The sequence below is a fragment of the Kogia breviceps genome, chromosome 2, assembly GCF_026419965.1.
Source record: "Kogia breviceps isolate mKogBre1 chromosome 2, mKogBre1 haplotype 1, whole genome shotgun sequence".
In the NCBI taxonomy this organism is placed as follows: Eukaryota; Metazoa; Chordata; class Mammalia; order Artiodactyla; family Physeteridae; genus Kogia; species Kogia breviceps.
In genome coordinates, this window is record NC_081311.1 from 47,450,715 (window position 1) to 47,464,047 (window position 13,333).

Here is a 13,333-nt window from a genome sequence, read left to right on the forward strand (position 1 = left end):
AAATGGAGACCCAAGGCCCAGATGCAGTGACTGGCAGGGTCTGACCAGACTCACATTGTGGGGAAGGGAGGAGGCCGCTTGGGTGGTGGGGCCACGGGCCAGGCCTTGCCTTTCTGCTTCAGTGCTGTGTCCCCAGTCCCTGTATAGTACCTGGGCCTAACAGAGGGCCATTCATCTGTTGAATGAATGAGTAAAAGAAATCCCCTTTTATGGAGAACCTGGTGTAAGAGACACTTTATAGACTCCAGTATTATTGATTCCTATTTTTTATTATGTAATCAGTACTCGAAACAACCTTTTGAGGTAGAAATCACTCTTGCTCTTTACAGAGGAAGACCTCGAGTCCAGAGATGTTTAATACTCGGCGATGTAGGGCCTGAACCTGAGACTGCTGCAGAGGGAGAGGGTCCCTGTGACCTGCATTGAAAGAGGTGCCTCCAGGAGCTTCTGAAATGCCTCCTGCAGGCTGAGAACCTCTGCTCGGCACCACCTCACCCGTGGGCGCCCTGCAGGCCCCCTCACTCCTGGTTCTCACCCCCAGGGCTCCCCGGCACTCATTTTAAGACCCACGGCTATAGGGGGTCTTCTATCCCCTGCATCCCATTCCACCCGGGAGTCCACTTTGGATGCGCCAAGGCCTTGAAAGCCTGCCCTGCCCCGCACTGAGGGACACCTGACTCTCCATTTAAGAGCTGTGGAATCAGTTAGGCTTCGGGCAAATCACGCAATGCCTCTGAGCCTCAGTCTTGTTTTTGTAACCTGGGGCTGATAGGAAGGCATATCCTGCAGCCTGGTCCTCGAGGAAGCCCCTGTGGATTATGAAGTGGGTGTTGTAGGGAGAATTGTAACCGATGGCCCAGACACTGCTTTGGAGAGCCTTGTCCAGAGAGGAGGATGCTTCAGAGGCTCCCAGAGGAAGAGGCACTTGGGTTTGCTGGGAGTGGGGTGTCCCTTAATAACCATCCTTTCTCTAGCCCCTGGGAGGAGAGCCAGGCCATATGGCAAGGGGCACCCCTGCAAAGCAGCCCTGGGGTGTCCCAGGCTTGGGCAGATAGAGGAGGTTCCAGGGAGGGCTCTCAGAACCACGAGAAGGCAGAGGGGCTGCAGAGCTCCCTCGCCATCTACGGACCCCATTTCCCCATCTGTAAACTGGCACCACAGGGCTGGGTGGCAAAGGGGGAGAAGCAGAGCTGCAAGAGCCAGCACTGTTTACCCAGCTCCTGCTAACTGCCGTGAACTTCACATGTGCGATCTCGCTCAGTGGTCACAACCACTGGGCAAGTTAGATAGGGCCCATGCCAAAGGCATCTGAGGTGGAGAAATTGAGGGGCAGAGAGGCTGAGGAACTTGCTCAAGGTCACACAGCCAGGGAGAAGCAGAGCCCGGATTCAGAGCCAAATCTCTGTGCCAAACGGTTTTGCCCTCCTTGTGCAGCTAAAGTAGAGAGAGTTATGGGGCGGGCGTTTCCCTCTGCCATGGTGTCCCCGAAGGGTAAGGAGGGGTGGAGACCTCTCTCCTAGCACCTTCTCTTCCATCTCCCACACCCTCCTCTTCCCACCAAGGAGCATTTACTTCAGTAAAGCTGGAGAAGGCAACTGCTGGAAGTGGCCATCCTGTGGGAGCATCCAGCAGGGTGCCCTCTTCCCTCTCCCTGGACTACCAGGAAGGCTGTGTATCTGGGCTGGAGGAGGAGCCTCCCAGGGAGCCACTGGGAATCTCTACCACCACCCCAACCCCACATACACAACAGAGCCCTGCTCTCTCTGGCCTTCTCCTCACTTCCTGCTGGAGGCTGGGACGTAGAAGGGAGATGGCTGGTTGGTAGATGACAGCTGTCCTTTCTCCAACCCATGTGGCAGCTGTGAGCCCAACTCTTCCAGGGGAGGAAAGAGAGAACTTCCCTGGTTTGGGGACACAGTCATGGAACTGACAAACATCCCTCCTTCTTCATGAATTGCTCATGGAGTGCTTACAGCAGCAAGAAAAAGAATTCAGACATGGCCATCCAGGCTATCCTTCTAAAAATTAAAACTGAAAAATGCTCTTTCAACAGGCAATGTTATTTAAGACAATGGCTTCAACAATGAGTTGAAGCGGAAAAATTATCAGCTTCTTGGAGTATCTTCTACTGTGTTTGAGAGCAACAAGAAATCTTGTCTCCCCTTTCTTTCCTAAATCAGTGGTCCTTGCTTCTCACAATGCCTTGGAGGGCTTGTTAAACAGAGTTCTGGGCCACCCCAGAGATGTTCACTCAGGAAATCGGGGCTGGGCCACAGCATCTGGGGATACAGGTGCCGCTGGTCTTGGGGCCACACACTTGGAGCACCGCTGCCCTAGGTTTTGAGCAGTTGGAGGTTGGACCCCTTTCCGGGAGGTTGTACTGACAAGTCGCAGGCACTTGGGCCACTTGGGGCTCATAGTTGTCAATGATGGTGGTTTGGGCTGTGCCTGCCTGGCTCTAGGCCTGGCTCTGGGCAGGCCGTGCATGTGTGGGGTGCAGAGATCAATCGGGAATATGCCCTCTCCAAGGGACAGTCATTTGTGAGGGGAGGACAGGCAGAGGTCAGTGCGAGCTGTAGGGTCCAGGAGGCGGGAAGAGGGTGATCTCACCGGCAGGGCTTGCTTGAAGTCAGCTGGGAGGGAGTTTGCTGCCAGTCTGTGCACAGGCACCCAGCTGGCTCCAGCCTGGGCACCAAGCAGAGGGGATTGGAAAGTTTAGAGTCAGACCATGCTCCCGTTTCCTAGCCCTGTGCAACCTGGGCAGGTTCCCTTACCTCTCTGAGCCTCCCTTCCCTCATCTGTAACTATCCCTACCTCTCTGGGTGGTTGTGAAGGGTAGAGGTAAAAAATATCAAGAGCCCAGAAGAGACACAGAGTAAGGACTCAATAAATGGAAGCTTCCACTGCTAGAGACCTTGAGTTTTTGAAACAGACCATGCTGGGAAGGAATTCCGTATCTACCACTGTGGTACTAACACCGGCCAACAGAATTACAGAGTGAGCTCATGTATGTAAAGCATATAGTAGGTGCTCACTAAATGTCGCTTGCCTCATTTCTAATTCCCAGACGGGGGCGCTATAACATAGTGGGAAATGCCTAGACTGAGGCCACACCTCCTTGGACGTCGTTCTTTGCTGTACCGGCTGTGAGTGGGGCCCCGGCAAATTACAAAACCTCTCTGTGCTTCGGCTTCCTCACCTGTAAAATGAGACTAAAGTAGTGCTTGCCTCCTGGTGTCCTTGGGAGGACTCAGTGAATTCGTGTCTGTGAGGTGACTGACACCTAGCAACTGTGGACGTGTGGTTACCATGCCCACCACGCAACCTACTCAAGCCAGGGCCAGGGCACAGGGTCACAAGGATGACTGCCTTTCCCCAACATAAAAGAGAGAGAGAGAAGCGAGGCAGCAACTGCCCAGAACCCCTGAGGCTTCCCCGTCTTCAGAACCACCTTGTACCTTTGCCCTCTCTTTCTGGTTTCTGTGCCCGAGCAAATTTCTCAGTCCCCTCATTCTGAATGGGCATCAGCTGACCTTTAGCAGCCTCGGTGTTTGTACGGCAGGCATTCCCCTCGAAAACCATGCCTGCATCTCCTAGGCCATCACTGGAACTAATCTGGGGAAACCTTGCATGCTGGATGTGAGAATAAAACCAGAGATCTATGTAAGTGTTTTGTATAGAGGGGTAACGCAGCCAGATTGCCGTGATGAACTTGGTGGGACACTGAGGGTAAGAAACGGCTCTGAACCCATGGGTTTAGCCCAGTGGGTCTGAATTTTGACCCCTTGATCGCTGCAGCCTTTGGGGCTAACAGAGAGGGGCAGACAGGGCCAGGGGAAGGGACGAGCTGGTGGTGCTACATGTGGCCAGGCTGCCCCAAGCCAGGGTAAGCCAAGGGGCAGCTCCTGTATGACTTGTCCATCGCAGGCAGGGCTCAGAGGCTTGCAACCAGCCTCTAGACTGGGCAGGGAGTAGGGAAAGCCCTGGGTTGCTCAAGCAAATCTCACTTTCCTCTCTCCCCTTGCCTTCCTTAAGCTTCAGGTGAAGGCTTTAAGATGGGACATGGCTGAAATGAAATCCCTCTCTTAGCTCAGCTTTGAAGTTCCTTAGCAGCTCGAGCCCACCTGGGAAGGGGCCATTCAGGGACAAAAGGGACCCACTGAGGCCAGGGAACAACAACCAGAGTGCAGAGCCCCAAAGGAACCAAGGACCCCCCGCTGACAGCAGGAGCATGCATCTCCATAGGCTCGGAAGCCCTTTGTTGTGCAGTCTTCAGGGAGGGCCAAGCCTGGAGCCTCCAGGGAGGGCCAAGCAGAGCATGGAGGATATAGGGAAGGCCTTCTCCCCACTTTCATGGGCTGTGGTCCAGAAGGGTCCCTTTCCCCTTCCTATGAGAAAGAGAGGTCTATCAGGTCGTGGGGAGAAAGCCATTCATGGTCCATTGACTCTTTGGCCCCTTGCACTCAGATTCCCAAACACTCTGGAGTCCTCAGCTCGGAAGGGAAAACGCTTCGCACCAAGCCTCCTTCTGCCCTCAGCCTAGGGACCTAGGCCAGCTGTGAACCCACTCTGTCTCAACCTTGACATCCGCTGTCACGTAGTACTCACACATGCAGCCCCCTCCAGGGAATGTTCCAGAATGATAGCGATGACTTACGTTGGGGGTGACACATCTCAGCAGTGCTCCACATGTTCCATTTTGGGGCCTTGATCCAAGGCTTTGAATGATCCCTTGTCCTCCCCCTCCCCTCGCACCCCCAGCTCAGGTCCTGCAACCCCTGGGATCAAGTAGAAAATAAGAGGTGTTTCGGGTTTTCCCAACTAATGAAATGAGACATAAGATTGAGTTATAGGTCTCTGGATTGGCTGGATCTGGTGAAATGTGATTTAAACCCTCAGATGGAGATAAAACCAAGACCACTGCAGCCTCTTGGGAAATGTCAGCACTGTGTGTCTCCACAAGGCAGCCTTCTCTGAAAGCCCTTTTCGTCTCTCCAGTAATCCTGGGCAGATGGAGTGAAGGCCTGAAAGCCAAGGAGGACGATGGCCCAGGCCTGGCTCCACTGGCCAGCGAGTTTCTGTTACTGAGATTTCTGGCATAACCTGGAGGAATAGGGCTAATTCTAGATGTGGAGCTTCCCCTTTCTGTAAGGGTCTCCGGGGCTTCCTTAGGGTCAGGAGCAAAAAGCAGAAAGCACCAGGTCACCCTCTGGAGTCCCAGTGAAAAGACATCGGGGTGGACGTACTCTTCCTAGGAGGACTCGGGGCCATCGGGCCTTCCCTACCTCCTCCACACACCTCTGTCTCCTGGGTTCCCAGGGGGTCCAAGTCCCTCTGTTTCCAGGACCCAGCATTCAGCTTTCCTCCCAGCGGGCACAGGTGCTCCCATCCCAACGAGCTTCTGGTCACCAGTGAGCAGGCACAATTTTTCCCCTCCCGAAGACCAAGGGGCAGACGCATGCTGGACTTGGGTCACCCGGAGACGTCTATTTATAAACCATCCCGATAAGCACAATCTGCCCTGCTCAGCCCAGGCCACACTCCACAGCAAAGCTAATCCTCCCAGGGGCAAACTGAACATTTCCTGTACCAGCTAGACTGGAAAAACCGGCCCAGAGAAGGCGCAGAGAGCTCCAGAGCCAGCCACAGGTCCTGAAGGGTCCAGCTCACAGGCTGCTGTACAAGCTAGAACGTTCACTGCTGTCTGTGTGTGCACCAAATGGACCCATCTCAAGGAGAGTTCATGTACGACAGGGGTCAGCAAACATTTTCTGTAAAGGGCTGCATAGTAAATGTTTTGCTTTTGCCGGCCACACAGCCTGGACAGTTGTGTGAAAGCTGCCGTAGACATTATGTAAATGAACGAGCGTGGCCATGTGCCAATAAAACTTTATTTACAAAACCAGGAGCCCAGCCCAGGGCCCTGGTTTACCAACCACTGTAGTAAAGGGAACGCAAATGCAGGGAAATCACACTTCATTTAATGTGAACATTTGCTTAATCTACTCTCCAGGACTCCTAAAATTGGGGGTTGTAAAAATATTACTTCAAATATTGTTTGTTATAATTGGGTCAGATATGTTCAAAGAAATGATCCATAAATTTAGTTTTGTTTTTTTTTTAAAAATAAACTATTTTCTAGAGCAGTTTTAGCTTTGCAGCAAAATTGGGCAATTGAGTAAAAGTTACAGAGATTTCCCATATAGTCCCTGCCTCTGCTCCCCGAATGCATAGCCTCCTCCATTATCAATATCCATGGGGGTGTTATAAAGTCCTAAATAATAATTTTTTTTTTTTTTTTTTTTTTTTTTTTGTGGTTTGCGGGCCTCTCACCGCTGCGGCCTCTCCCGTTGCGGAGCACAGGCTCCGGACGCGCAGGCTCAGCGGCCATGGCTCACGGGCCCAGCCGCTCCGCGGCACGTGGGATCCTCCCGGACCGGGGCACGAACCCGTGTCCCCTGCATCGTCAGGCGGACTCCCAACCACTGCGCCACCAGGGAAGCCCCTAAATAATAATTTTTAAAAGGCTATTTAGATTTCCACACATATTCAATATTGCTCTTCTCAATGATCAGTTCTCCTCCACGAGGAAAAGAAGATATGATTTTAGATTTGGCTAAGCCCACCCTGCAGGAGTCTGGTTGGGGACCCCTGGGATGTGGGAGAACACACAGTCTGTGGGCGGGTTCCCTGTTGAGGCCACACATGCTCTCAGAGTCCACGGGCCAGAACGTCCTGATGACCCATTATCCTCTTTGTTACAGCTGGTAGGATCCAGCCTGGTGCAGCATTGGGGGACACAAGAGAGCCAGTCTCCTGCCATAGAACCTGTGGGGTTGCCCCCATTTGACAACACAGTGCCCTGGGCACACCCAAGGCTTGGACTCGCTCAGCCATGTGGGAGCAAAGTGCCCTGACAGATGCACGGAAGGACAAAGTCACACACGTCTGTACTATGTACTCTGTTCCCTCATAGTCCACACGGCAATCCAGCACCACGGCACACCCAGCATTGAAGAAACTCAGCCCCCGACATGCCCCTGGCCACTCACACCGCCCTGCACAGTGCCCTGGCACAGAGCAATATCCCAACCCCGCCGGTGCAGAGTGCACGTCCCCGTGGGCCGGCCGGAGCTTGAGCCTCCCAGCCTGCACGAGGGAACCAGACAAGCATCTGACCCTACCTTCCGCTCTCCGCTAGTCCCGGCCGCTTGCTCTTCAGGCCTCCCAGGAACCGGACAGAACCCTAACTCTTCCAGCAGCCCGGCTCAGCCCAGCAGCCAAAATTTCTTCCCTTGTCAGCCAGACTGCCCAAAGATAGAGGGGAATATCCGGATTCAAGACCCAGACCTCTTATTGTTCACAAACCTGCCCACCTGAGGAAAATCAGTGACCAGAAGCTGGCCAGACACTGGAAGTTCGGGAAGCGCACCTAAATAGAGACCCAGTCGGGGGAAACCAAATGGTGTTCTTGGTGGGGAAGAGGCAAACAGTCCCCACTGCAACACCCGCGTGGTGTCAAGTAACAGTCAGATTAAACAAACAGCCTCAGCAGCTATTTTTACATCCAGATCGGCCACGGGTAATAGATAACTTGGGGAGTGAGAAATTGCTTGCCTCTTAGCCAGACCCTAATCACGATTCCAGCTTCAATCCAGAACGGTTTTTAAAACTATTCCAGCACTGAGATTCAAATAAAAATATCCCGAGGTGCGAAGGAAAACATTTGTTTAGGGAAACATTAAAAACACGATATTGTGTGCATTGGAGCCAGCGCCTGGAGGCCTGCTGATGCCCTGGGGCAGAAATAGCCCGTTTCATCATCGGCTCGGAGGACCGCAGCCTGCATTCCTAGAGTAAGGAGCCGTACTGGGCTGTGCTTTTGGAGCAAAATAACACGCCCAGCTGCAGGCTGGGGGAAGGCCAGCCTGGGGTTTCAGGGTGACAGTTGCAGAAGCATATGAAATAATCAGAGAAGAGGCAAGGTAAGTGCCCACTTGATGAGCCTGGCCATGGCAGGTCTGGTTGTTTGCAAGGTCCAAGTGCCAGTGGACCGACCCCTTTCTGCCAGGTTAGAGCTCTTCTCTCCACCTCTGGGAGGGGCTGGGCCCTCCACAGCTCCAAGGTGGGCTTACATCGGCCTTCCCAATGGCCACTTCCTGTCTTGGCCTGGGGTCACCTGCTCCCCAAACTGCCTGCAGACCCCCAGACATTTGCCAACCCCTCTGCCTTTGCTCATGCCGAGCCAGCTCATGGATGCCCTCTTTACCCTCTCCAAGTTGACCCCGGAAGAGTCCACTCACTACCAGACACAAGAGTTTTAATGCAGGAGGTTTTTTTTTCTTTTCTTTTCTTTCTTTTCAAGATCCTTTCTCATGCTCCCCTGCCCCATGACCTGGGAAGGCAGAGGTGCCCAATCCCAGACAGGTGCTCTGCTCTTTGAGATGCCCAAAGCCCTTGGAAGTCTGTATCGTATTGTACCTCCGTACCTATTTGTAGACTGCCCGGCCTACCCCAGGGGGTCCTCACAGCCAGCAACCTCAGTACTAGCCCCAGCGCAAGGCCTGGCACCACCTCCAGCCTTGAACCCACCAGTGGCCAGGGTCCCAGGGAGCTGGGTCTATGCACTTCAGTTCAAACAAGTTAGAAAGGACAGCTCCTTGTTGCCCTGTAGATGGAGGGTTCAGACTCCCCAACCAGCAAGGACATCCTGCCCCTCCTCCTCCTGGAAGCCTCAAAACTTACTTTTTGCCCTAAGAACTTAGGACCTGGCTGTAGGGATACCTGCTCACCGATCAGCACTCAGAGGTGGTTTGAGGGAGACCCAAAGTGAACCCCTTGATTCTACCCACCCCACCTACCTCCCCTGCTTGTCAAAATCAACACTAGCCAAACTGGTAGATCAATCTGAGAGATGAGCCAGCCTTAAACAAAACAAAACAAAACAAAACAAAAACAAAACAGAATTTGGAGCCCTGGCCCCTTGTATTTCCTAGCTATTTGACACCAGCCAAATCGCTTAACCTCTCTGTGCCTCAGTTTACTCGTCTCTAAGATGGACAGATTGCCTGTGTTCTGTGGGGTTGAAGATCAAATGAGCTCGTGTACATGGATATGCTTCTATATTGCAAAGCTTCTCAAATGATAGTTATTTACTTGTTATTTTTTTCATGATTTTTGCCACATCTTCAACCATCTGTACTATTGTTTACTTATCTTTCTATAAAGAGAATTTAAATTGACTTACCTTTTAAAAAACAGAGCTCTTTGGTCAACAGCAATACCTGAGAAATCATGGATTTGATGCTCTAATTTTTTTTCCGATTACATGTTGAAGTAAATTTATAGCCAGTTCATATGTTATCTGCTTTGACCCAAGTCATTTTCTTCCAGATTTTAGGAATAGTTGCATTACTAAATCCCATTTTATGGAGGAGTTTGCTTTGGGGCTCAGGTAACCTGAGCTGAAATGATTCAGCAGGGCCCCTGATTTTCCTCACTTCCTTTCCTCCCGCTCCTCACAACATTTCTTCCCCAGCTTACTTTTAATTCTTCACAGGTGGAGAACATGACCTCATGTCTGGCTTAGGATCCTAGAAGTGGTGAGCTTTGCTGTGTGTCAGGCGCTGATGGTGTTTGCTTGAAGTGACTGATTGAGAAAAGAAAACCATAAGGATGGTCCAGAGAACATTCAGGGGGCAGGGCTGTGGCTGGCAGCTTTGCCAATGACATCAGCAGGAGGGGTCGGGAGGGAACAATAAAACACAGTTGACCTGGCAAGAGGCTGTCCTGGGAGCAGGAGCCCTCAGAGCTTGGCCCAAGACTATCTAGCTAGCCTGACCACAGCTGACCACGGCAGAATCTGATTTCTCCCAGAATGTGCCTCCACCTGCCCTGTGCCACGGACACCACGTGTGGCTCGCTCCTGGCGGGGCACTGGCATGGACCACCCCAGGCACAAAACACAGCCAGCGAACTCAGCCCAAGCTCCACCAGGAGCTCAGGGTCTGCATGAGCCAGAGCTGGCATCTTTCTGGGGGATGGGCCCAGGCAAAGTGACCACTCTCTTCCAGTCCAGGAGCTGTGAGCTGCATGGAAAGAATGTGAATGAAGACACAATTCTAAATGTAGAATCACGAACGCTATGTGAGCCAGCTCCCTCACCATCCAGAAAAACAAGACCCGCTTGTACATTCTGCAAGAGCATAAATAAAGCTGTCCTCAGGCGGCGTGCTACAGTGTCCCCCCCTTGCAGTGACTTCACTGGCTCTGACTCTCCACAGAACCTCTGGAGCATCGTGGGAGCTGCCCAGCTGCCCCACGGCATGGGTGAAAATGGCCTCGCTCTTGCCTGGACATGCGTGATGCTGGCTAATTTAATTCTGTGGCAGATCTGCTCTGTTCTGCCTCTGTACTAATTAGAAACATTCAAAAGCTGGTAAGGAGGGCAATGTAGAATGGGTCCTTCAGGCCAATTTCTGGTGCTGGGTGTTTGAAGTTCACATCCCTGCAAATAACATGAGGCAACTCCTCTGATTCTTCCACGCTTGCCATGTGGTTTTGTTGAGCTGCTTGTCAGAGGTCTCTTCACCACTGCTCGACCTTCTTTGGGAGTTGTTTCCATAAACGTCTTCAGGAGGTTGGTGCATTTCCCAGGCTTAATAATAATAATAACAACAAAATAGTCATGCCGGTAAACACATACAAAACCTTTACTCTGTGCCCTACTCTGTTCTGAGTCCTTACGTAAATTAACCTACACACTGTACACTCTAGCTTAGGGGCCAGTACCATTTTGCTCTATCCCCGTGAGTTGCTCCCCGTCGGGGAGCTAGGGAAAGATAAGACAGGGGGAACCGATATTTCCTGAGCACCCATTATGTTGTCAGGCACTATCTGATTTCTTTTCTCGCTGTATGTGATGACTGTTCATGCCCCCTCTTTCCAGATGAGAAAACGGAGGCTTGCAGAGGTTCTGGATGTCATGCAGCTCATGTTGGCACTGAGGATACAGATGAGGGTTTGTTCTCCAGCCCGTCCGGACTATACGTCTCTGTTTCACCCTCCCTAACAAAACACTCTCCCAGACTAAGTCCGGGGAACATGGCCTCTTTCCACCCACCTGTTCTCCTGTGTCTCTCTGGGGAGAGAGTAAAGTCTGGCCAGGGCACCTCTTTAGCTACTGCTTTGTTATGGGAACTGAGGAGATTCTGTACCTGTCAGCACAGTAAAAGGTTGTCCTCTGGGCTGATGGCAGATTGGGGTGTCACTGCAGGAGGACACTTCTCACCTGCTGAGGGGCCTGATTAATCGGACCCCTCCTTCAGATGGATCCCCCTACCAGGAGCTCTGAGTTAGTGCCTTTGTGAAGGGGTGTGCATGATAACACACATCCAGTGCCTAGCTCAGAGGGGCTGGGTTTATTTGGGGGGCCCTGTTTGCAACTCACAGCTAGAAAACAGCCCACTGGCCCAGGTCACTGAGGCCCCTTCCTTAGGGCTGCTGCTCGCCCCATCTGACCAACCTGGTGCCAGATTGGTGGCTGTGAAAGTCAACTGAGGGCTACCCAGTCTGGAGGCTCTCCTTGCAGCCTTTCCTTCAGGACTCTTGGCTTAGGACTTTATAATGACAGATTTAAATGAAAGAAACAGAACCTGTGCTGGGAAAACGAAGTAAATCCACCTTATTAAAATACTCCCAAACACCAGCAAAATCACTGTGACCAGCTGGGACGATGGCCACCAGTGCATCTGGAGTGTCCGTGAGTTATCTCTCCCCACGGAGGGATCTGGAAATGAGTCAGGAGGGGCTGGGGGAGGCGTGCTCTACTCCCTGCAGCACGGGCCAGGAAACTTCTTCTGTAAAAGGCTAGAGAGTACATGTTTTTGGCTTCGTGGGTCAGATTGTCTTTGTCAGGACTGCTCCACTCAGCTGTGAAAGGCAGTCAGAGATGGTCTGTAGATGAAGACTTGGGGCTGCGTTCCAATCAAACCTTATTTATGGACACAGAGATTTGAATTTCGTATCATTTTCACATATCGCAAAATGTTCTGGTTTTGATTCCCCCTCTCCCAACTATTTAAATATGTAAAGACCATTCTTAGCTCCCATGGCTGTACGAAGTCAGGGGCGGGACGGATTTGGCTCAGGGGCCTCGCGTGCAGACTCCTGAGCCGCTCTGTCCACTTCCGTCACCATCAACCACGTGTGGCTAATGAGAGCTGGAAACCTAGCTGGTCTGAGCTGAGACGTGCTGTAAGTGTAAAATACACGCTGGATTCCAAAGACTTAGTACAAAAAAAAAAAAAAGAATATAAAATATCCTCTTAGTCATATTCTGTATTGAGTATTGTATTGAATCTGTGTTGAAATGGTAACACATTGAATATTTCGGCTTTAATAAAATGTACTGTTAAGATCGTTTTCACAAGTTTCTTGTTACATTTTTCATGTGGCTACCAGCAAATTTTAAATGACACATTTGTGTCTCTAGGACAGTGCTGGGCTAGCTCTTCTCCTGGTCACGGGCCCTCTCCCTCACTGCCATGAGGCCTCAGTGTGCCGTGAGGCCAGTCCGTTCCTGGGGTCAGGGCTGATGTGCTCATGGTGGAAATATCTCAGCTTCTCCATCGTCAACTGCTCTGAGTTCAGACAGGAACTTTGTATTCTTAGATCACTAGTATTGTTGTTCCTACTTGCTCCTACCATTATCTGTAAAATACTGGATCTGAAGAAATTAAACTTTCTGCTCATGAAGAAGACAATGGTGTTAGCTGCTCTTTTTCAAGCACCCACTGGGTGCTGGGCTAGCTGTCTTGTACACTGTGTGCGTTTTGGTGCCTACAACCACCCTGGGAGGAAGCCATGCCCATCTCTATTTCCAGATGCAGAACAAGGTCAAAGAGGTGAAATCCCTTGCCCCAAATTATGTAATTGGTTGCAGAGCTGGTCTCAAAGTCCGGTGTCCCAGTCTCCCTAGACTGCGTTTTTTTTCCCCCCTGGTGCCATAATCATTAAAATGCCATGGAAACAGGGCCTTCCTGGAAGAAATGCTTCTCCCTACGGTGCAGAGAGGTAATGGAGGGATCACGCAGAGCAGCCTGGCTCTGGCGGAGGAGGATCTTGAGGCAGGGCTGGGGTACAAAGCCCACTCAAGTGAGCCCCCTTGCTGTTCTGCACACCCAGGTATTGCCTGCTCCCTTCCCCCCAGCAGCACCTGGAGAAGAAGGCTCTTGTTTGTCCTGCCTTCGCTCTGGCCCAGGGGTAGTGTGACTGTTTTGACCTCAGAAAAGGAACAAGGTAAGAATCACTACTTACACTGGCTCCAGCCACG

The 13,333-nt window shown here is 51.7% G+C and overlaps 1 protein-coding gene across 8 annotated transcripts in view; it reads right to left on the reverse strand.

The window, feature by feature from the left end:
* The window catches only part of C2H10orf71 (chromosome 2 C10orf71 homolog), a 29,228-nt gene extending 19,574 nt beyond the window's left edge, over window positions 1–9,654 (reverse strand). For 2 of the 8 annotated variants that reach the window (XM_067025194.1, XM_067025196.1), the window contains exon 1: window positions 9,544–9,654. The gene's annotated coding sequence lies outside the window, so the exon portion shown is untranslated. The other 6 variants (XM_067025198.1, XM_067025195.1, XM_067025192.1 and 3 more) reach the window with 6 other exon arrangements.
* Between the last annotated feature and the right edge of the window lie 3,679 nt (window positions 9,655–13,333).